This window comes from Argiope bruennichi, chromosome X1, assembly GCF_947563725.1.
Source record: "Argiope bruennichi chromosome X1, qqArgBrue1.1, whole genome shotgun sequence".
Classification (NCBI taxonomy): Eukaryota; Metazoa; Arthropoda; class Arachnida; order Araneae; family Araneidae; genus Argiope; species Argiope bruennichi.
The window spans coordinates 128,526,746-128,548,401 of record NC_079162.1 but is presented as its reverse complement, the minus strand read 5'-3'; positions in this window follow the sequence as shown (position 1 = coordinate 128,548,401).

Sequence of the window (21,656 nt, the reverse complement as noted above, 5' to 3'; positions counted from 1 at the left end):
ATCTCCTAAGAGAAAATATACGCCCGATACCTAAATCGAAACTACAGAGGGAAATCTAGAGGAAGAAAACTGTTATTTGAAAATAAACTTCTACAGTGGTTATTTATGTGATCAATTACGTAGCTTTCATTGAATTTTCCCTCTCATTGTAAAAGTCGTATTTTCTTTGGGTAGTAGGGGAAATACTGGTAAAAGAGGGAATATCTTCCTCAATTTAAAACTGCACATTTTAAAGTATAATTAGAAATAACTTTCTAGAAAAAATGAGGAATGAAAGTATGTATAATGTTTAACGATAAAAGAAATGAGCATTATGTGATTACTTATTTTAAATGAAGCCGATGCAACTATGAATTTCAAGTTCTAAAATAAAGAAAAGGGTAATAAATGATAGTCATTCTGAAAGAATTATTATTGTGTAATATTTTGTGAAATGCTAGGAATTTGATCGTAACTTCTAAATATATTGCAACTAAAAATTTGAACAAGCAGTCTTTGGATTTTAATTCCATTCCTCATAAAACTAAAATTGTGCATTAAAAGTAATATATCTTTCAGTACCATGATTTTTTAAAGGCTTATGAAGCAAATAATATTATTTATATTGTTATAGAAAAGAATAAGAAAATGCACTTTCTTATTCCTTTCTAGAACAATATAAATGACATTATTTGCTTCATAAGCCTTTAAAAAATCATGGTACTAACAATGTGGAAATTTCTGCTCTTTGATATTCAAATAAAACATGTTGGTTAAAAAATATCTTTTTTTTTAAAATTTAACATGTAGTTTTATCTCTGTACATGAAATGGTCAGAAAATAACTCTACCGTTTGACAAATTTCTTATGGCAGAAATAGTCACTAAAAACGAATGGAACTGGACTCAAAGAGAAAATAAAAACCGAGATCTCGCGATTGTAATTATAGTGAAAAAATTCAAAAGCAATGCAGCAATTCCTGCTTTTGTGCATTGATAAATGTTTGAAAACCATAGATGGCGATGGAATGGTACCTGTAACACGAAACACGCAAATAAAAACATGTGGGAGCGATCAATAAAGACAGGCGAATGGTTCAAAAGAATAGCATTTTAAAAAATTCCGTAAATTCTCCACGTGTCTACTTTCATATCAAGATGGAACTTCGCGTGTGGGAGATGGGGGACAGCAATGCAGCACGTTAAGATGAATGCTCATCGAATCTGCAAACTTCATAAGATCTGAAAGATGCCATCAGTCATCAGATTCTACACATTCTTTTCGCCATGTTTTGTGGTTCATTACTTTCCACAATTAGATATTGATAAGAATCATGATATATGGGCAGCATTTACGAAACAAATTTAAATGTTTTGCATTTTTATCCCCTATCCTTTTAATTAGTTTCCGCATGTTTTTTATCATGTTAAATGTACTGCTCCAACGCCATTCAGGGATTTTCATTCAGCCAGAAATATATTAAAATTAGTATTACAGTTGAAAGTCTTCAAAATTCTGTTACCGTAATCTGTGAAAGTGCTTCATTTTCTCACTTTGGAGCGTATACTTTCAAATCGCTATATATCGAATATCATTCGCGTTTAGAAACCATTGAGACTACGAGTGATCTCATGGAAGCAAAATTATTTTATAATCGCCTTGTATATAATAAACATCAAGCTTAAATCGTGGAGGGGTTACGTATATTATTATAAAACATTTAAGTATTCGTATTTGTAGCCGCTATCAGTATTTGAACTATTTTTATATGAAAAATTCAAAATCAAGAAGACAAAATTCAATTTCTTTTCAGGAATGACGGTTCTTTTTTTATCTTTTTGATCGTTAGAGTAAACTCTTTGCAATGAGTTAGTTATTATATTCTTCCCAACATTTTGAATTCAAACCTTACGTGTTCTTTGAGAATGTATGTTAAAACATCCATTCAAATACAGTTTTATAAACAATTGTAAGAATTGCGTGTTCTTATAATTTATATAACTCTGATCATCAGACAAATGAGTTAAGTCTAAAAGAGGAACAAAGTCCTTCTAATTATTTTGCAGTCTATGAATTTAAGCGCAATATTGTTGTGAAAGAGAAAAAATATCTAGGTGTGAACTTAGTTCACACTTTGATATGTTCACCCTGTTTTTTTCTTGGTTTTTTTTTATTGTTCTTTTACACTACAAAATGCTGGAAATGCTATTTCTGTCATCCAAATGATCATAGTTAATATTGTACATAATTTCATGCCATATTTATTGAAATTTCACTTCAGGGGAATGTGCTTACACCAGACAAATCGTTAACGAATTTAAGCTATGTCATTTTATCTTGTCCAGATTTTCCCTCATAACTTTTGCCTATTAGAAAGTCATATTCACTTTTTCGGAGATAATGTTAAGTTGCAGGAAAATAAATTGTAAATGAAGATTATATTTTGCAAAGTATTTCTCAATCTTATGTATATGCGTACGCATAATAGATACAAAATGTTTAGACAGCTTACAATATTCTGGAAATATGAAAAAAAATATTTTTAAAAAGTCAATATTATTAGGTAGTTACGCAATTTTATCGAGTAGTTTAATAGAAATGAATAATTACAAATTTGTCACATGCTGAAAACAATAAGAAAAAAATTAAATATGTTTTTCTCACTAATTATTAAGGAAATTTGGTTTAATTTAGAGTAAATATAATCACCCACTATGATATATACTAAGATTTTCATTTCAATCAAATTCTACAAAGGGTGAAAATTGGTAAATATTTCTGTAAATGAATGCATATTATTGAAACAAAAGTTTTATAAATTTAATATTAGGACGAAGAAAAAAAATATCGATTTTTCCAGCAATTTATTTTTAATAGGGCTCAAAAGTTATTCATTATCGAGTTAATCAATGATAAAATATTGAAAAAAAATTATACATTTAATCGTCAATTCACGATAAGGAACTAAAGTTTGGAAAAAAATGACAGCTGCTAATTTTCTTTTTAAGTTAAAATTATGATGGTTACAGTTTGTGATTTCGAATATAATCTGAATTCTTCCTTTTTGATGTCTGATAATAGAAATATTGAAAATGTTAAATAAAACACATGCTTCTTTTTCAGTTTGCGTATTAAAGTTTTTGACATGAAAAATTGAGGTTTTTTCTAATACAAATGTACGTAGTATTTTATTAAACGATGGTTTGTAGAAAAAGATATAGACCAGTTCATAATAGTAAAGAAAATAAACTTTGATGACAGGAAAATACGATAGAATCTTTCAAGAAAAAATAGTAGGAACTGAAATATACCTAAGAATGCGCATAAAAATGATTCGTTAGTCAATGGCAATAAATCAGTCATTTCACGCCGGCAGGTGGAACCGTTAGTGGTAAAAAAAGTAAGTGAAGATAATAATATTAACATTAATGAGCTGGAAACAATTGCACAAACATAAAAAGAACAAAATAGTGTTATCCACAACATAGAATTTAACATTTAACATTCTTTTTATGATCCTTTTGCTTATGTCACTTCAATGATTTGCAACTGAGATGTTTATTGGAATTTTGAAAGGAGAGACGATGGGTTATGCATCATTTTCTGAGAAATTTAGCGAGCAATTGCCCAATTGTTTCAAAGTACTTGTTATTAAATCAGAAGCAAATAAATTAAAGGAAAATAATACAAATAAAATTTATCTTGATCAAGACCAGCAGTACTTTCTTTCACAAATAAATCCAGACAGGGCAATATGCTCCAGATCTGATTGTAAAGGACTTTCAGTTGGACATATATTCCCGTGTAATTCTATGTTAAGAGATATCAGTTTATATAGTAAAATTCTAAATATATTTTGAAGGTTGTTGGAGCCACAAAACTTCATCCAGATGACAACGTACAGAAAGTAACATTGATCCTGTGATTGAGTAAAACTCATTCTACTGTCATTCAGAACACGTGGTTTTATTATAATGATGAGTGAGAGACAAAACATACTAAAGTTGGGTTATAGAAAGGAACTAAAAACAAAAACCACAAAATTTGAAAGAATTTTTTCAAAAAACTCCATGAATTTCTTAGTATATTTTATTAAAATGAGCAGATAAATTGAACAAGTTGTAAGCTAAAGCCCTTTCCAACAATGGAAAATTAGATAAAATAGATTATTTCAACCTTTTCTTCCTATAGAGCATGCTGCTAATAGCATGGGACTTATCATAAATAGCGAAAAGACTAAATATATGCCTGTACTAAGTAATGGTACCTCTTATGAATCCCATCTGGAAATTGATTCTCACACATTTCAGGTTGTCCAAAGTTTTACTTATCTTGATTCTATAGTTACTGATGATTATAGCATAGTAAAGGAGATTCAATGTCATCTAATGAATGTAAATAAAGCCTTTTAAGGACTAAAACAATTTTTTAAATCCTCACTACTATCAAGAAATACAAAATTTCTACTATATAAAACCTTAATTCGACCAATGCTATTTATGGCACAGAGACCTGGACCCTGACCAAAGCTGGAGAAAATAAAATAGCCATTTTCGAAAGAAAAATTCTGCGGGCCATTCTTAGTGGGATATAAATCAACAATGTTTGGAGAAGAAGATATAACTTTGAGCTATATAAAATCTATAAATAGCCAGATATTATAAAGTTCATAAAAATAAATCGTATGAGCTGGGCGGCTCATATATTTCGAATGGATGATGATTCCATATTAAAAAAATTATTTTACATAAACCTCGAACAAGTAAGAAAAGAGATTGAGATGGATGGAGTCAGTAGAGACAGATTTCCTGGCTATCCATGAAAGAAACTGGTGCACAAGTGTCAAAAATAGAATACGGTGGAACAGAATTCAGAGGAAGGCATTGGCCCACCCTGGGCTATCTAGCCAAATATGATGATACGATTGTTTCGTCAAATTAAAAATCAGCATAAGTTTGAATTGTTAAATTTTCCATTCCATGTGCTAGTTGCTGAAACAAACTAGTTGCAAACTATTCACAGAAACTGAAAAATAGGTGAACAAACAGGAAACAGTAATGATTCAGTTAGATTCATTTCAAGATCCATACTATCATAATTTAAGACACAAATCTGAATTTTAAACAACATGTTTAACTAAATCAGCATAATTTGAAATACCCTAATTGTTTGAACAGTTGTAAAGGCTCAGGGTGCAATTCGAATTGCAACTGTCTCTTCTTCTGGAGATATGTGGATCATTTATTGAAAAACTGTAAATTTGAGAGGTGCTAAAAAATGATGAGATTTAGGCTGCAACTCGAATTGCTTCTACCTCTTCTCTTAGTGATATGTGGATTATTTCTTGAAACATTGTGAAATCAGAAAAATGTTAAGGTTTAGGGTGCAAATCGTATTGCAATTACTTCTTCTCCTGGTGATATGTGGATCATTCCTTGAAAAATTGTGAAATCGGAGAAACGCTGATTAATGATGTACACATATGAATCTAGAATGTACAAAATTAGTCACATTAAAAAATTAATCAGAAATATGTGTTAAAAGTACCATCGTGTGTCTGTCTGTAGATTACTGTGAATTAATCCGCAGCAGAAACAGAATTATTTTTCAAATTAAAGAAATTTGTGGATTCAGTATACAAAACAACCAATTGAAAATATTCTTAAAAGAAATAATTATCGTTTCATAAGCATATTAAGGTGCTATAACTACTTCAAAAATATGATATAGGTACATGTACAATGCTAGTATGTATGCTATTATGCAACATGTACATAAATAGGTTACATAATAACAATGAAACACAACCTTTCAGAAATATCAATTTCACTTTCGATCAAGTACTTGCAGAATTCGAATAGCGTGCCGCAAGGAGAGAAACATTACTCAAAGAAAAATGCTTACTTATCGTGCGCTTTCAAGAGAACTGTCATCGCAAAAAATGTATTATTGGTCTTACAGAAAATATTCAGGTCTTCTCGGTAGCTCTCAACGAAATCTCTCGAGTGCTACATCATAACAGCAAGCCGCATATAATCCATCTACTCCAAAAGCAGTTGAAAACAAATATTCATTTTTATGTATGTTTTGGACCTTTATCCAATGAATATCTATTCTGTTGCTATTTCTGCATTTTCTATTATCATATTGAACTATAAGATATGATCCATTTTTTTTCTGTTAAGGGACCAAAAATAGAGTCTAGAAAAAATATATTACAGTTATTTGAAAAACAGTAAATAATTCACACACAAAAATAAAAGCTTCCCTAATTTGTACAAAACAATTTTATTATAAAAATTTGCAATTTTTCTTTAGCTTGTCTTGTTTGATTATTATAGATTGTGTCTGATTATTACAGATATCTCTTGACATGTATCTTATCAAAAAGTATTGTTTCGAAATTTAAGGTGAAAATGATATTTTTGCATGGTGAAAAAATGAGAAACACTTGACAGAGAAAATATTTTTATTGCAATTGGAAATCATGAATGATTATACTTGAGAGATACTTTCAGTTGCAAAACATCATAACGGAGATTTGTTTGCATTATGCTCTTTTTGATTTAAATTATTAAACTGGTTCACTTTGTGAATAATCCGTTGCTTGAAACACTTTTTGATATTAACAATTACACTTTATAAGATCGGTTGCAAACTCTATTTGAATGTTCTTTTATTTATCTTGTATTTTCCTTGTAAATATGGACTTTTATAATCGAATTGTCACTCACTTCTTGTTTTAAACTCTTGAATTTGTGAATGTTCCCGATAGGTATAAGATATTCTAAAATTTTTAGGACTTCATTATTATTTAACATATTAATTAAATTAAATTATTGAAATAAAATTAAAGCAGCCCTCTGGTGGTCAATCTGAGGCGGAAAATGCATTTTGAGATTCCATAATGTTTACCGAAACAAATTATGAAATATATTAAAAAGTAATAATAATTTTTAAAAAATTTAAATTTAAGCGTGATTTTATTAATTTGTTGATAAGTAGCAATCACTAGGACTGTATTCCCATGCCCCACCTGTGAAATGGAGGTAATTTGAATAACTGTCATCGCGGCAGCTGAAGTTAGGAACTTGGAAACCCAAAGGCCAAGACTGAACAAACCGTATTCACAAGACAGGCCCAAATTCTGTTGACGTCCCGTTATTAGGGAAATTCTACCCCATAACATTGCTACGCCCACCAGGGAAGCAAGAACCTACTTGCAGCATCTTCTCATTTAGAGACTCTTTGTGCTCCCCCCCCCCCTCCCAGTGAGTACCGTATAAGTAGAAAAGAATTATTTTATTAAAAATATAGATATTAAAACAAAATCACAAAAACATGAAACGGTGAAAATTATGTTATATAGAAATTAAGCAGCAAGCGGTATCATAAGAGGGAAGATTTCTAAATATTAATCAAAAATTAAATGATATTATGAATGGGATTAAAATTTCAGTTCTCTTAGACAATTTCTTTCAGCATTCTAGGTTTTGATTATTTTGATTTGATACTCATGCTTTTGATAAAGATATTTCTTTTTCTTTAATGTACTAGTCAAAACATGGTTAAAAACCATTATGAAGTTTATTATTTTAAACCATGAATGTTAAAAATACGTTGATAACAATAATAGTATCACATATAGGTCTTGTTCACAAAAGAATTACTTCCAAATAATTTGCAAAAACAGTAATCTCAAAGGTGACATAAATTACTTGTAAAACAATTGAGTCGTATAAAGAAAGGTTTCGAATCTGTCTTTAAATAAGCTTTTATTTACAATCAATTTATAAAGCTTGCTCATCGAAAGAATGGTACCTAAAACAGAGTGACTATCTTGTGTATCATCTATCAATGCAATTTGCAAAAGTGATTAAGAAGAATGAAGACTAAATCTATTGCATGTCTATTAGACTGTTTATTTCTAATCTACATGTTTCATAAGGAAAATATTGAAAACCTGATGGTAGAAATTCAAACCCTTTAATTCGTCTTTAGCTGCTTTGGGCCTCAAAATAATTCTGCGAATATAACTACTTAACGGAATATCCGCAATTAAAAAATCATTGTGGTTTCCAGCTCAGAGAAATGACACCTTGAGGATTCTCAGTCAAAACAAGAAAAATCACACCAAAAAAAATATTAGCTGCTTTTATATATACAATCTTATTCACTTGCTTTTTAATTAAAACCCAGTTAATCCCTTTCCGGAGTTTCAGAGAGCCAAAACAAAAGAGCACCGGAGAAAAAAAAAAGTTTCAGTGCTTAATGCCGGATGTGTAGATAATTCTTCGACCATTTGTTCTAAGAGAAATGCTTATCCGTATTAAAATTTGTGCTGTTAATGTCACCGCCGTTGGAGGTGCCTGTAGGGACTTCATTTTTTATCCATCCTTTTTTTAAGCTTCCGCCCGTAATACTTTTAATGGGTGAAACGGCTTAGTTATGGTAAAATTAAAGCTACCTTCCCTGTTTGAATAGATTTGTAAAGTCTCCTGAATAGAGCGTTAAATAGTCCCCAAAGGTAAAAACGGAAACGAATCTCTCAATCCTACATTGGCGTTCTTAAGGCTATAAATTACACTGGTAAACAAGATTTCCGCATTAAGTAAGTGGTGATTTTTATATTTTGGGGGAGGTGTGGTGAAAAAGACATCAAAAATATTCTATCACCCACAGATTTCAAAAAGAAAAAAAATATATTGAAGATCTCAATTCTATAATAATTATTCAAAACATTTACCACATAAAATTTGGCATTTGACATTTTATTATCAATAAAGGGTTTAATAAGGACTTATAAAGCTTAAAAATAATATAAAACATTAAAAAAAATTGCACTGTTTATTAAATTTTAGAAAAATTAAAGAGAATTTTCGTAAAAAGAAATATTTGTAAAAATTTTCACATATTTCATATTTTACGTACCAATAAATACTTTAAATGTGGGTGTTCTTTCTATAAACACAATCAATAGCTTCTCTAATAAGACTCCATTATATAATCTCCGAATGTATTAGGGGGTCTACTTGCCTTAACACCTTGAGTGCAGTATCACCCAAATATGGGTGATAGCAAAAGTTATTCATTATAGAATTTGATGCAAGTAAAACACACCAATGTTTAGTTTATATTTCCTTGTTTTATCCTGTTTTTCACGGTGTGAATCGCCTGTGATTCACACCTAATATTTAATTAAACATTCTATTCTCTGCTACAATTAAGAGACAGTAAAGAAATAAGTATATTATTAAATAGTGGTCCGAATCATTGGCATGATTCATAGCAGCGAACGTGTTTTGTTTATATCGTACTTCTATTGCAGAAATACTTTGATAAACGTGCTCAACATGCTCTTCACTTGCAGCTCCCGTACTAGCAGGGAAAAATTTAAATGAGACATAAAATGAATTTTCAATGACACTGAATTTCCTATATATTTGTAACTTTTTAACATACCTTTAATTATTTTTTCATATTTAGAATTTCATTTATTTTCTAACAAAATTGTCACGACATTTTTAAAATCAATCTAAACTGCTTGTATTAAATCACTTAATGTATCTTCAAATTTTTTGTCCTGCTTAAGGTGGCTAATTTATTGACCAATGAAAATGTCCTCTTTAATTTTTGAGTAGCTTAGCGATAGAAATTGTTCTTGTAGCTATTAAAGTTCAACTCCTTTTTTTTTTTTTTTCATCACTTTAATGAAATTCTTCATCAATTCCAGCATTCTGTTGGATTTATTTTTCGCCTGCAATATAATGTTCGTGTTTTGATCACTCATTTTTGATATAATGCTGACGTTTTGCAATGCTTCCCATTCAGACAGAAAGTAGCAATATTTTACATAACGTAGTTGCATACCATTGAAAATGGCAATTACTTTAAAATACCTACATGTTCTAATTATTATGCGATTCCATGAAACAATATATTCATATTTTCATTAAAAAAAATTTCACTATGCAAGGATATGCTATGGACTCTGGACAGACATGTCCAGTCGGCTCACCTCATTGTCATCTTACCAATCCATGGTGGACCTCGCAACATGACAAGTGGTAACCTATCATGTTATCCAATTAAACAGCGTAAGAACACATTAACACAGCGTAAAATTACAACAGCGTAAGAAGCACATTGTTGTCTAGTGGAGTAGTAGTAATAGTGGAGTAGGAGTCAGTTTTGAGCTTACCATGAATTGGGATCAAGGATCCCAGTCCATACCACAAGAAACATCCAGAAATCATAATTCCACCTCCTCTAAACTTTACTGTAGGCACAATGTATTCTGGCAAAAGGCGTTCTCCGTGCATACACTAAACCCAAACTCTGCCATCTGACTGATAGATTGAACCTTGATTCATCACTCCAGAGACTCAGTTTCCACTCATTTACGGTTCAATTTCGAAGTCCCTTACACCGCCTCAAACTAGCAGTACAATTGGATTTTGTAATCAAAGGATATGTGTGGAAGCTTGACCATAGAAAGAAATAAATGTGCTTCATTGCGGATGGCATTCATCGAAACAACAGTCCCGGATGTTTGTTGGAACTCTTGGAGTATGTCGGCCAAGTATGGGGAGGTTTTACCGAATTTCTTTGGACAGCAATCGTCGGTCTCTATCAATAAGTTCCTTGGGTCTGCCGGGTCGAAGCACATTCCGATAATCACCAATCGTCTTCCACTTCTTAATCACAAAAGTCACTGTCGATTTTGGAATATTTAACTCACTAGTTATGTCCTTTAAGGATCTTCCATTTCTACGATATCAGACAATTAGCCTTTCTCGAAGTCAGACAGCTGTGAATAATGTGGGATCTTGCATGTGACTAATGCAATATTGTTTCCTATACAATATTTAAGTACAGAAGGTGGGACGTAGATCAGGACAGCAGATATCCTCATTTGCATGGGTGTCCAAATACTTATTGGTGGATAGTCATCATAGCAGTCAACGTAATTCCGTAGTAAGATTAAACTATGATATTTGTAGAAATTTTCAGGAAATAAACGCTTTGGTGCAAAGATTTTTAAAGGCGGACCCATTTTTCCGAAACGCTCCCAAAATAAAAATGTGCATGTAATAAAAATGACTTAGTTATTTTTAAAAAAATTTCTCTCTAAATAATTATAACTATTATTGTATAATTATCTCTGCAAAAAAAAGTGATTCGTATTTTAAATTAAGAGTCCAAATTTTGAGTAATGCGGATGACACTATTATTGCAATACACACTGTAAATTCATATTTAATTAGGTGACTCGCAGGTAGGGCTGTGACGATTTTCAATTTATCGACAAATATCGATATTTTTAAAAAATCAATTTTTCGACATCAGTGTTAGAAAAGTATCGATTTCTCGATGTCATGATCATGACTAATTTGTCACAATAAATCAATTAATCGATATTCACAATTAATTTGTGTTTTTGATTTCGTTTTAGTTAACGGTTAGTATTGTTTAAGCTGCTCTTCATTTTTTTTTCAATTCTTACTATTAGTTCACACTCCCCCTATATATATTTATATATCTTGTTCAAATTTTCAATCGTTAATAAAATACTTTTTATTCCTCCACTCAAGTTCAAATACATTTTTTTAAACTTGTAGTGGATATTAATTCATTAATTAAATTTAATTAATTTTTAATACTTTAAATAGAGCTTTAGCAGTTTGTAATGAGAATTGAAATCAGCAGGCAGTAGCTCAATCGGTAAAACGCAAAGCTTTCTGTATTTTTCACGTGAAGGTGAAGAATGCGAGTTCAATTCTTGCGACAATCAATAATTTTTTGATACTTAATAATTTTTTTTTATAATTATTTAGTAAAAAGTAACTAATATAAAATTTTCTTTGTTGACCTAAGTAGGAATTGAATAAAAAAAATGTTATATTATTTGTTGTTAATATTTCTATAAATACTGTCATACTATAATATATTAAAATACTATTTGTTTTAAGCATGCCGTTTTAGAATAAATTGTTTTCTGTTCGCTAACTGAATGATACCATTAGGAAAAAATAATTGCGATTATCAGAAGATTGTTGACTGTCCTTTGTTTAATCTCTAAATATACATCTTCAGAAATAGAAGCAAAAAGGATTCATTCAGATTAAATCCACACTTTTATTCCCAGTTCGCATTTTCATACTCAAATGCACTCAAATAAAATTTAAAAAAAAAAAAAACTCCATCATGCTTCCGTTTTAGCCTGGTGACTGAATTGTTTGTCGAACTTCTTTCAAAACTAGTCTAAATGGTAGATCGGTCTTGATCGAACTTCAATTGTTTATCGAATTTTTGATACGCATCGGATTCCCGATACTTATCGAATTTTCGATGCTTATATGTTGTATTTTTGATAATTATCGAATTTTGGGTAATTTCGATATTTTGATATTGATCGAATTTTCATTATTATTGAAAATCAGTCCTGGCAATGTATTACAATGTTTGTTTGTTTTTTTATTTATTTCAAGGCGTTGTTTTGCGTATCGATAAAAAAATATATGTTCTTCTTGTTTTTCTTTCTTTTTAATCCGCATGCATTTCAGTAGTATGCGCTTTTATATTTTTAAAAGTGCATGATTTTTCTAGTTTGATATCATTAAAAAATGCTCTTTCCGAATTTCATTATATATTTTTATTACAATATTTTATTTTTTTATTTAAGATAAATATTATATTTAATGGATGCATCTTATTATTCCAATTTATTTCTCTTTATGTGATTGGATTATATGCTGCGCTTTTTTCAAATTTTCAAGTAGTTTTAAAAAGTTTTCTTTTCTTTCCTTTTCTTTTCTTTTTTTTTTTTTATTCATGTTCTTGTGTGTGTTTTTTTTGTTTTGTTTTGTTGTTGTTGTTTTTTTCAAATACAAAGTATTTTGAATAGACTTAAAAATTCCTGCATTGAAATGATTTAAGAAATTTTTTGTGAAATTATTATTTTTCTCTTTTTAATGTAAAGATATTTTAGTGGTGATTTTTCAATCTTTTAACTGTTTTTTTATATAATCTTTTTTTCATTTCCACCCTTCAATTTATTTTTTCAAATTTTATTTTAATTTTAATATTTTATTTGAATTCGAATTTTATAACATGTCAAAATGTTGATGGAATAATTACAAATTAAAGATAATTAGCTAGAATTTTGATATTCAGAAACACGGCGTTGTACTTGAGTGTTGGTCATTTTTTTCCTCCAGTTTGTATTAATAATGATATATATTGGCATTTTTTTTTTATTTGATCATGATTATGACCTTTCTAAATTTTCAATACATTTCATCATTCGTCCGTAAATAGATTTACCCTCAGTAATATTTGTTATTAATGTTTTACTCATTTCAGAACTATTATATTTCGTCTCTTTTTGAGATGTGAAATAGTAAATTGAATAATTAATTTTAGTTATATAACGTACCTATTTTAAAATTCTAGTGCTTATTTAAATGAAATCTGCCAATAATACTATTAAAATAAGAATAAAAATTTATGTAATTCATATATAAAATTAATTTTTCAAGACATCAGATTTTGAATTCAGGATTTATTAATCATTTAATTTTATTTGTTAAAGGCATTATTATGTCGTTTTCCTTTTTTTTTTTTTTTTTATGAAGAATGAAAGAAACTTATTTTTTTAAGTCAGCAGTAAAAAAGGTAAAACTTTAAAAATTATTATATTAAAAAAACGCAATGTTATAAATTTTAATTGTAACATGAAGACATCGCTTTGGCATTGACATGCTTTTTAAAGGGTTTTTAACACAATTATTTTCTAAATATTTTTATTCAAAAGAACATGAATATTTTTACTATATAAACTGAAATTTCCTTTTATTTGGAGTCGCTCTGATCAATCAGTATGTTAAGAGATGCTATTTATAGCTTATAATAGCTATAAATAAATAATGATATCACGATATATCAAAAATATCGATATGTGTTGGACGATATACCGCGAAGTTCCGTCATCGCACAGCCCTACTCACAGGTAGCAATAAATACCTGAGATTCAAGCAATATAACAAAATGTAAAAAATTCATGAAAATTTCTTAGTCTGAGTTTCATTTTTAAATTTTGCAGTTGCACTTAAGTATAAAAAAATAGCACTTGATAAAGATCGATAATTTAATTTTACCATTTTAAATTTTTGATACCTTTTTTGTAATTATTTTTTTATAGATTCATGTCCTACTCGTAAGCAAATAATGAACATCCGATCCTCTTCTGATTTGAAGTCAGATTTTGGTTAAATTAGAAGTAAAAGAACTTTGCAATTCTTTACTAACCATTCGAAACCATTTAACACCATTCGAAAATTCGAACAAGAAATGAAATGAAAATAAATCTGAAAATGCATATTTCGTAACACCTATCAGTACCAGATAATTCCTTATGATGGGAAATGAATTTTCTCTAAAATGCAGAAATGGTGAATAATAGAGTGATGGCTATTTTAAAATGAGGCATCGCAATGGAAAGCGCATTTTCATAAAGGGCGTAAGAGTGAAGCAAAATATTAACAGGTATTGATTTGCGTAGGTTAGTTAATTAAAAAATTCGAACAAATATAATAAAAACTGAGAATGTTGAAATATTCTAGAATTTATTGCTACTCCCAATGAAAAACAATTGAGCTTGTTTGAAATGCACTTTGCTATATTTGCATTCTAGAAAAAAATAAATGCTCTTGAACAAAAGTTAAATGACTCAATGAATGAGATTTACTGCTATTTGAATGCTGTCTGGGAAGTGGAAACCTTTTATTCAACAAGAGTTTTGTCCTTCTTTGTTGCTTTTTTTCTTTGCTTTATTTTTTAATCAGTTTCGAAATTTAAAAATAAGAATCGTGTCTCTTTAAAGTTCAACTATCTGGAGTATCAAAGTATGTATGAACTTAAAAAAAGGAACAAACTGGTATTTCAAAATTCATTTAAATAAATGTTAATAATTTTAAATAGTAATTTCATATTTGTTGCATGTAAAAAATGAATGATTGTGAGGCCTCAATTCATTAAAACCTTTCATCCAATAAAAGAAATATTAATGAAACAATGTTTATTTGAGTTAAATTAAATTCCTTATTAATCCCATAGGTTAAAATATACTGACCTCACAAAAAAATGTTATAAAATGATTTCTTTCGCAGTTTGTTTTGTGAATACTTTTAATTTCTTTTAATGATATAGAATTTTATTAGAATCCGCTGAACCTTTTTTTGAAAATTGTCACTACATTTAGAAAAATTATTTCAGAAAAAATTAAAATATGTATTATATATAGAAAATTTTATTTTTTGAGTCATGTATTTTTAGCAGCGAATCATTTCTCTCTGAAATTGTCGTAATATAAAATTAAAAAAACTGATGGCATTATCGTATGAATGACTCAGTCAGTATATAAAAAATTTGGCAAAAACTAGGCTCTTTGTAGTTTTTACTGTATTTTGAAAGCTGTTTTGAAAGTGGGAAAAAGAATCCAAATTTGGTTTCAATCTGTAAACATTACAGGAAATTACTTGTTGAAACATTAATAAAATATAGATTTTATGAGAAAGCGAGGAAGTAAAAAAATAAAAAAGAAAATTATCTTCCAGCTTATTATTAATTGAAAATTTGTGAGCTTGTAATAAGACAATTTTGTATTTTATCAAGTGTCATCCACTAGAGTGTGGTATGACCTTGAAAATTTCATCAGAACTACATTAACATTTTCAATTTCATTTCATCACAACTGTGTTGATTTTTTTTAAAAAAATGTGTGCATTTATTTAAATTTTAGTGTATAAAGGAAGATAAAATATCATCTCTCATTAAATAAACTACTGATAAATTTACTAATAGGCCTTTCCACTTAAGTTCTAGTTGTACTTCCATTTAAGATAAATAACGCAAAATTATATAGGAAAAATTAATGCGAATTTTAACTCGTTACCAAAAACTGCTGAAGAAATGCAATGCCGAGATTTCTATTTTAATTCCTTTTCGAAACGTAATTAAATCTAACACCCTCCTACTGATATATTGGAGGTACAGTTTTCATTATTTAAGGATGATTCAAAATGACGCATATTAGCTTTGATGTATTGTCAAAGTGGGGCATTAATCGATATAAACTGTAGATCAGCTAGTTTTATTTCTAATAAAGGAACAAAAAAATTTAACTATTAAAAATTAAAAATTCAGTTCCAAATATAAAATATCAGATCTATTCCCTTTTGGCTGAAATATGTTGATATGTTTGTCTCCATTCTTTGTAATGCAACCCAAATATGCACTCCTTGATAATATGCTGAAATGGATTGTGCGCGCGCGCGTGTGTGTGCACATTTGACATAAATATCGTGATTATCTTATCTCCGTTGAGAGACAGAGATCAAATCAGCCCAACCTGTTGCAATGAAGAAATGAACAAATTGATTTTCTTGTTTTTGCATTTGGCTAAACAAGAACGTGTCTTCAATATCAGCAATATAGCCCACGTGTCTTCATTGTCAGCAATATAGCCCACGCGTCTTCATTATCAAATATAGCTCAAATATGCCGCGCTAGCTGAGAAGACGAAATGAGGTTTTTTTTATTATTATTATTAACAGAACTCTTTCTTTTAGATAAGATGACCTTGATAATGTATGGGTTCGTTTTCTCAGAAAAATCAATTGATAGAGACAATCAAGAGTGTTTCATTAAACGAATAAATACCAAGCAGCTTGAATTTTCTAACTTGCTGAGCAACGAAATCATTAAATCAGGAGAAGTAACTATCTCAAGGATATCAGGCCAGTTTAAATCTTTTAGAAGTTAAGTGCCAATGAAAAACTTTTTATTAACGATGAACTAATGCAATTAAATGCGTAAATCTGAAGATGATAATGAAACTTTACTGACTCGCTTAATTAAAAATCTTGGACATGATTTTTAATTTCCTGAAAATTAAAGCTGTTTGACTTTCGCGAACTCCTAAAAAAATTGACATCTTCAAAACATCAGGGATTGTTTTTCCTTCCGGATATTTTACCATGCAGATAAATTAATAAAGTAAAGAGTATATTAATAAATGAAATAAATTAATATTCAAAAACCTATGGTGTATTTTTATCTTATATATGAAAACTGGCTTTTTTTATTATTATTATTATTATTTAATTTCAAAGAGAAGATTCATATATTCAGCATTTAAAATTAAAAAGTTTACAATTTGAACATCGAAAGGGTAAACAATCTTATGACCCAGAGAAATGAAATTAGCTTTTTCATCATTTTATATTTTAAGAATATTTCCAAATGATTCACTTCGAAACTTCGATTTCCCAAGAAAAATAACCGTGGGAAATATTGAACGGTCGCATGGCGCCATCTGTATGCAAAACTGTAATTAGAACTAAAAAAAACAAGAAAGCGAACCGTTGTTCCCTCATACTATGAGAAAAATAATCGTTTTCAGTTCATTGCATGATAATGGCGATTTCATTAGATTACAGTTTTCATATACTTTTTTAACCTTGTAGTGGAATGAAGAAAGAAATAGAAGTCATTAGTTCGGATTCGATAAATGTTCGAGTTGCACTTGATTTTTTAAGCAATAGAAAAAAGATATAAGAGATCATTACGTTTACATCCGCAGATTGAAAGCAGTGTCAAATATGTGTTTAACCTTATTGGTTTTACAGATACTTAACTTCAAAAAGAATTGTCTTTTTAAGAAAATAACTTTATTGGTTTTACAGATACTTAACTTCAAAATGAATTCTTTAAAAAAAAAAATTCATGTAGAATGATTCAAATCGCATGTTTCTACACTTAAAAATAAATAAATTGCAAATTCTTCCATCCATTCGCTATGAAAAATAGCATTAAAAATCAAGAACTACTTTTGCAAAAGTCTTACATATACAGAATTCAATCTCCCCTTCTAACAAGCAAAACTTTTGTGAAAAAATCTCTGTAGAAAAGTATACATTTCTTAGTATATTACTTATGTTGATTCTAGTTTTCTTTAGACAGTTAATAGGAAATTAATGTTGCGTTATGTTAATATAATGTCACTTTTGTACAGAAATTTTTTTTTATTTCTAACTGATATAGAAAGAAAAGGGTGTGAGATGAAATTTTATTGCTTAAATAAAATTTTATTAGAATGAGCTGTCATCTTCTGCCTTCTAGTTGCTTTTGGAGAAGAGGGAAGATCGGGGTAAAATGACGATTTTAACAGTTGACTATTTTTAATGCATTCAGTTTTTGAGATAAATTGTTTTTCTATGTATGCATTATTTGAATGGCTTTTCCTTATACTGCTCTAATTGGATTATTTTTATGTTAATATTATCAATTTTATTTTGTTGTTTTAAAAAGACAATGCAAAACTGTCATCTTGCTCGGTATTGATGCAAGATAATTTTGACTAAAAGCTGAATATATTTTTATTCTAAGAAAATATAATACCATAGTACATTAACTAATTAAACATTGTTAAGTGGCTTTCATAGAATAGTATGTAATGAAAGAGGTGTTATGTTCAAAACTCTAGATCCCAATAAAGTAGCATAACTCGAAATTGATTATTTTTTATGATCAAAAATTGATCACAAATTTCCCTCTTAAATGTCTTTTGATTCACTGCGTGCAACTTTAATATTTTGACCCTCCATAGTTTCCCGATGGAGGGGCAAAATAGATATGATAATATGCAAGGACTGAAATTTTAAAGGAAATTCTAGTTAATATCATGAGTGTCAGAAAATGAATTTCTATTTCTCGATAGAATTGCTTTTTTTTGTATCCCGAGCCATTTGTTTTTATTCTTTTAAATGCTCTTGCTGTATCTTGTTTTCTTTGAAACTAGCACTTCTTCCAAAACTGTGAAACAGTTTGCGCATCATGTTGATAAAGAAAATCGTGCAAAACAAGTAATAAATGCTTATAAACGTCAAATAGAAAACAATAAGGAGCACCATGACGAGATTATCAACTTACTCCGGAGATCTTGCCTGATTGAAATCATTAAACACTAGCAATAGTTATTATAAAAAGTGCATTGTCTAAGGTTGTTATGTATAACAAAGAATAAATATATTCCTTACTAATCAGCGCCATCTGACGTGGTAGACATTGAAAATCACGGCACATAAGTCGTGGCATGACTTCTAAAAATTTGTTCCATATTAATAGTTTAACATTCTAATAAAGACAAGAAATTGGACGAACAAGTTGGTTGCCAAAGGCAGCTAGTTTATGTTATTATAATCATATTTCAAATAGCACGTTCTTTCTATCGAAGTTTGGCATGGCTTTTCGAAATCCTATTTGATTTTTTAAGAAGCCTTATTTCCCATAACTGTTGCATAATGCTGTTTCAGCTTCTATTACAGTTCTGATGGCTCTTTCAACAACTTGTGTGAGGCACGGCAGGTATAGTAAGGACAGTTTTTCTTCTGTTTTGGGGGGAGAGACAGTTTGATGTCTTCGTCAGGTACGGATTTCAATATTGGTGAATCAGCTATATTTCTTTCCAGTTTAAGACTAATGCTAAATAATGAACCAACTTTTGCAGTATGAATTTCACACATTTGGAATCTCCTTTTCAGATTCTATTTAGGGTTTTCAAAATGAGATGGATTGCTAGCTCATAGATATGCTTTATGCAGTACTGCGATCCATTAAATTTTGTGTGAGAGAAATAACTATTTCTTTGAATTACGAGGCCTATTTTGGTTTTCAGTTTTGTAGGCAAATATTTATTTGTAACGATGAGTTTTTCCAAGTGCCGCTTTACATCTTTACAGAAGGAACATATTTTGATAGTAAATATATGACGCTTAAACGTTGATGAGGTACATTATATGAATTATCAAGGATTCAGTAGAAGATTGCATTGAAATTCGACTAGCACGAATTAACTATAGGACATGAATTATATCAGCTGGCTGTTTGTTAATTAAATCCTTTGGAAATATGGCAACTGAAACTACTGAGATTGTTCTATACAAATATGTTTGGCCTATGGTCGGCAAACCGTGGCTCTCGAGACACGAATCAGATTGGGGACGTTCCTAGTAAAATCCAAGGTAAAAGTGCCCTAATGAAGTGAATAACAATATACTTACCTATACAATTTAAGTTTAAACAAATGTGGCTTTACATTTGGTAATTACCTCTGCTGACTAATGAGTTTGCCGACTATTGGTCTTTCCTAATACCTTGAACAGAAAACTTGGCTGTATCTATAAAAATACGTTGAAAATGAGAAAGAGATCTTCATTCACACATTTTTAGATTTTTATCGATTTTTTTTTTTTTTAATTTCGCCCTGATGTGCCTTCATCAGCATGTATAAATAAATGTTAGAAGGGTGACTCGTTCATATGCGGAAAACAAATACTACGCTGTGATGGGTTTTGGATAAAATCAAAGTACAACGGCTTATGTAACCTTTTTTAAAGCAGAGATATAATACTTTTATATTTACTCTCGTTCGTGCTAATTTTATCCAACCCAACTATCACCAAAAACTCCACAGACATTTTTTATTACAAGATTAGTCCTTTTATGCTATACATGTCTAATCATGAGTAACAGATATATATTATCATACTTCTTACCGAATAGAGGTAAAACCTGTGATAGATTTTTCAAGAAACATTTAAAAAAAACGTAGAAGAACATAAAAAATTAATTTTATTATAACTTTTGAGATTGAAAGCAAACCCTACTCATTCTAAAATTTTGTTTGCCCTACTCATTATCTTGAAACATAGTATTCTGTTTCTTGACCTTTGTAAATTTAAATCACTATCTGAAATTTCCATTTAAGATTTTTTAAAAATCCCGCTTTTGAAGTTTGCACTAAAGACATTTGTGATATTCTAAAATTATACAACTTCAACAAACTTATTTTTCCAGTAAAAACAACAACGAAAATTTCATTGGCATTTTCTATATAATGGATGATCCTGTTTGTTTATGAAGAGCAGTAATATTGGGCCCTCGTCCCTCCCCCTTTCCTTTCATTCTTTTGTTTCTGAAATAGGAAGCAGTTCTATCAATGTGACACACTCTGCCCATGAAAACTAAAATGAGTAAAACTAAAGTTCGTCAACTTATAGTTCGGACAGGGTATCCCAATATCCCCCATAAACATTATTCACTCCCAGAGATTTTTTAGGAGTGAATAAGAAATTGTGCGTAATACAATGAATAAATCCTATCAAAATTTAATTGATAGTTTATTTTCAAATAAATTTTCATACGAAAAGAATGCACAATATTCGGCCAAAGACCTAATTTATTTGAACGGGCTACAAATTCTTACCAAATGTGCAGCAATCCTACCAGAAAAATAAAATTAGGAATGTATTTAACAATTAAAATGATTTTCAATAAAGACATTTTCACTCTAGTAAATAAAGAACGTAATCGCTTTCAGAGTTTGAATGCGTATTTATTAATTGATTAATTGTAATAGTTTTATTGAGATCCTTTACAGTAAACACTTTATGCACGGTTACATTAATAATAAGGACTTAATTTTATAAAGCTCCAAAGTAAAAAGTCCATTTGTTCTTAGACAAAATTAGTACCATGGCGCCATCTTTTGGCCAAAACGCGTATATTTCGTCACGGTCTTTTTCCACCAAAATATTGTGCGAATACAGATATAT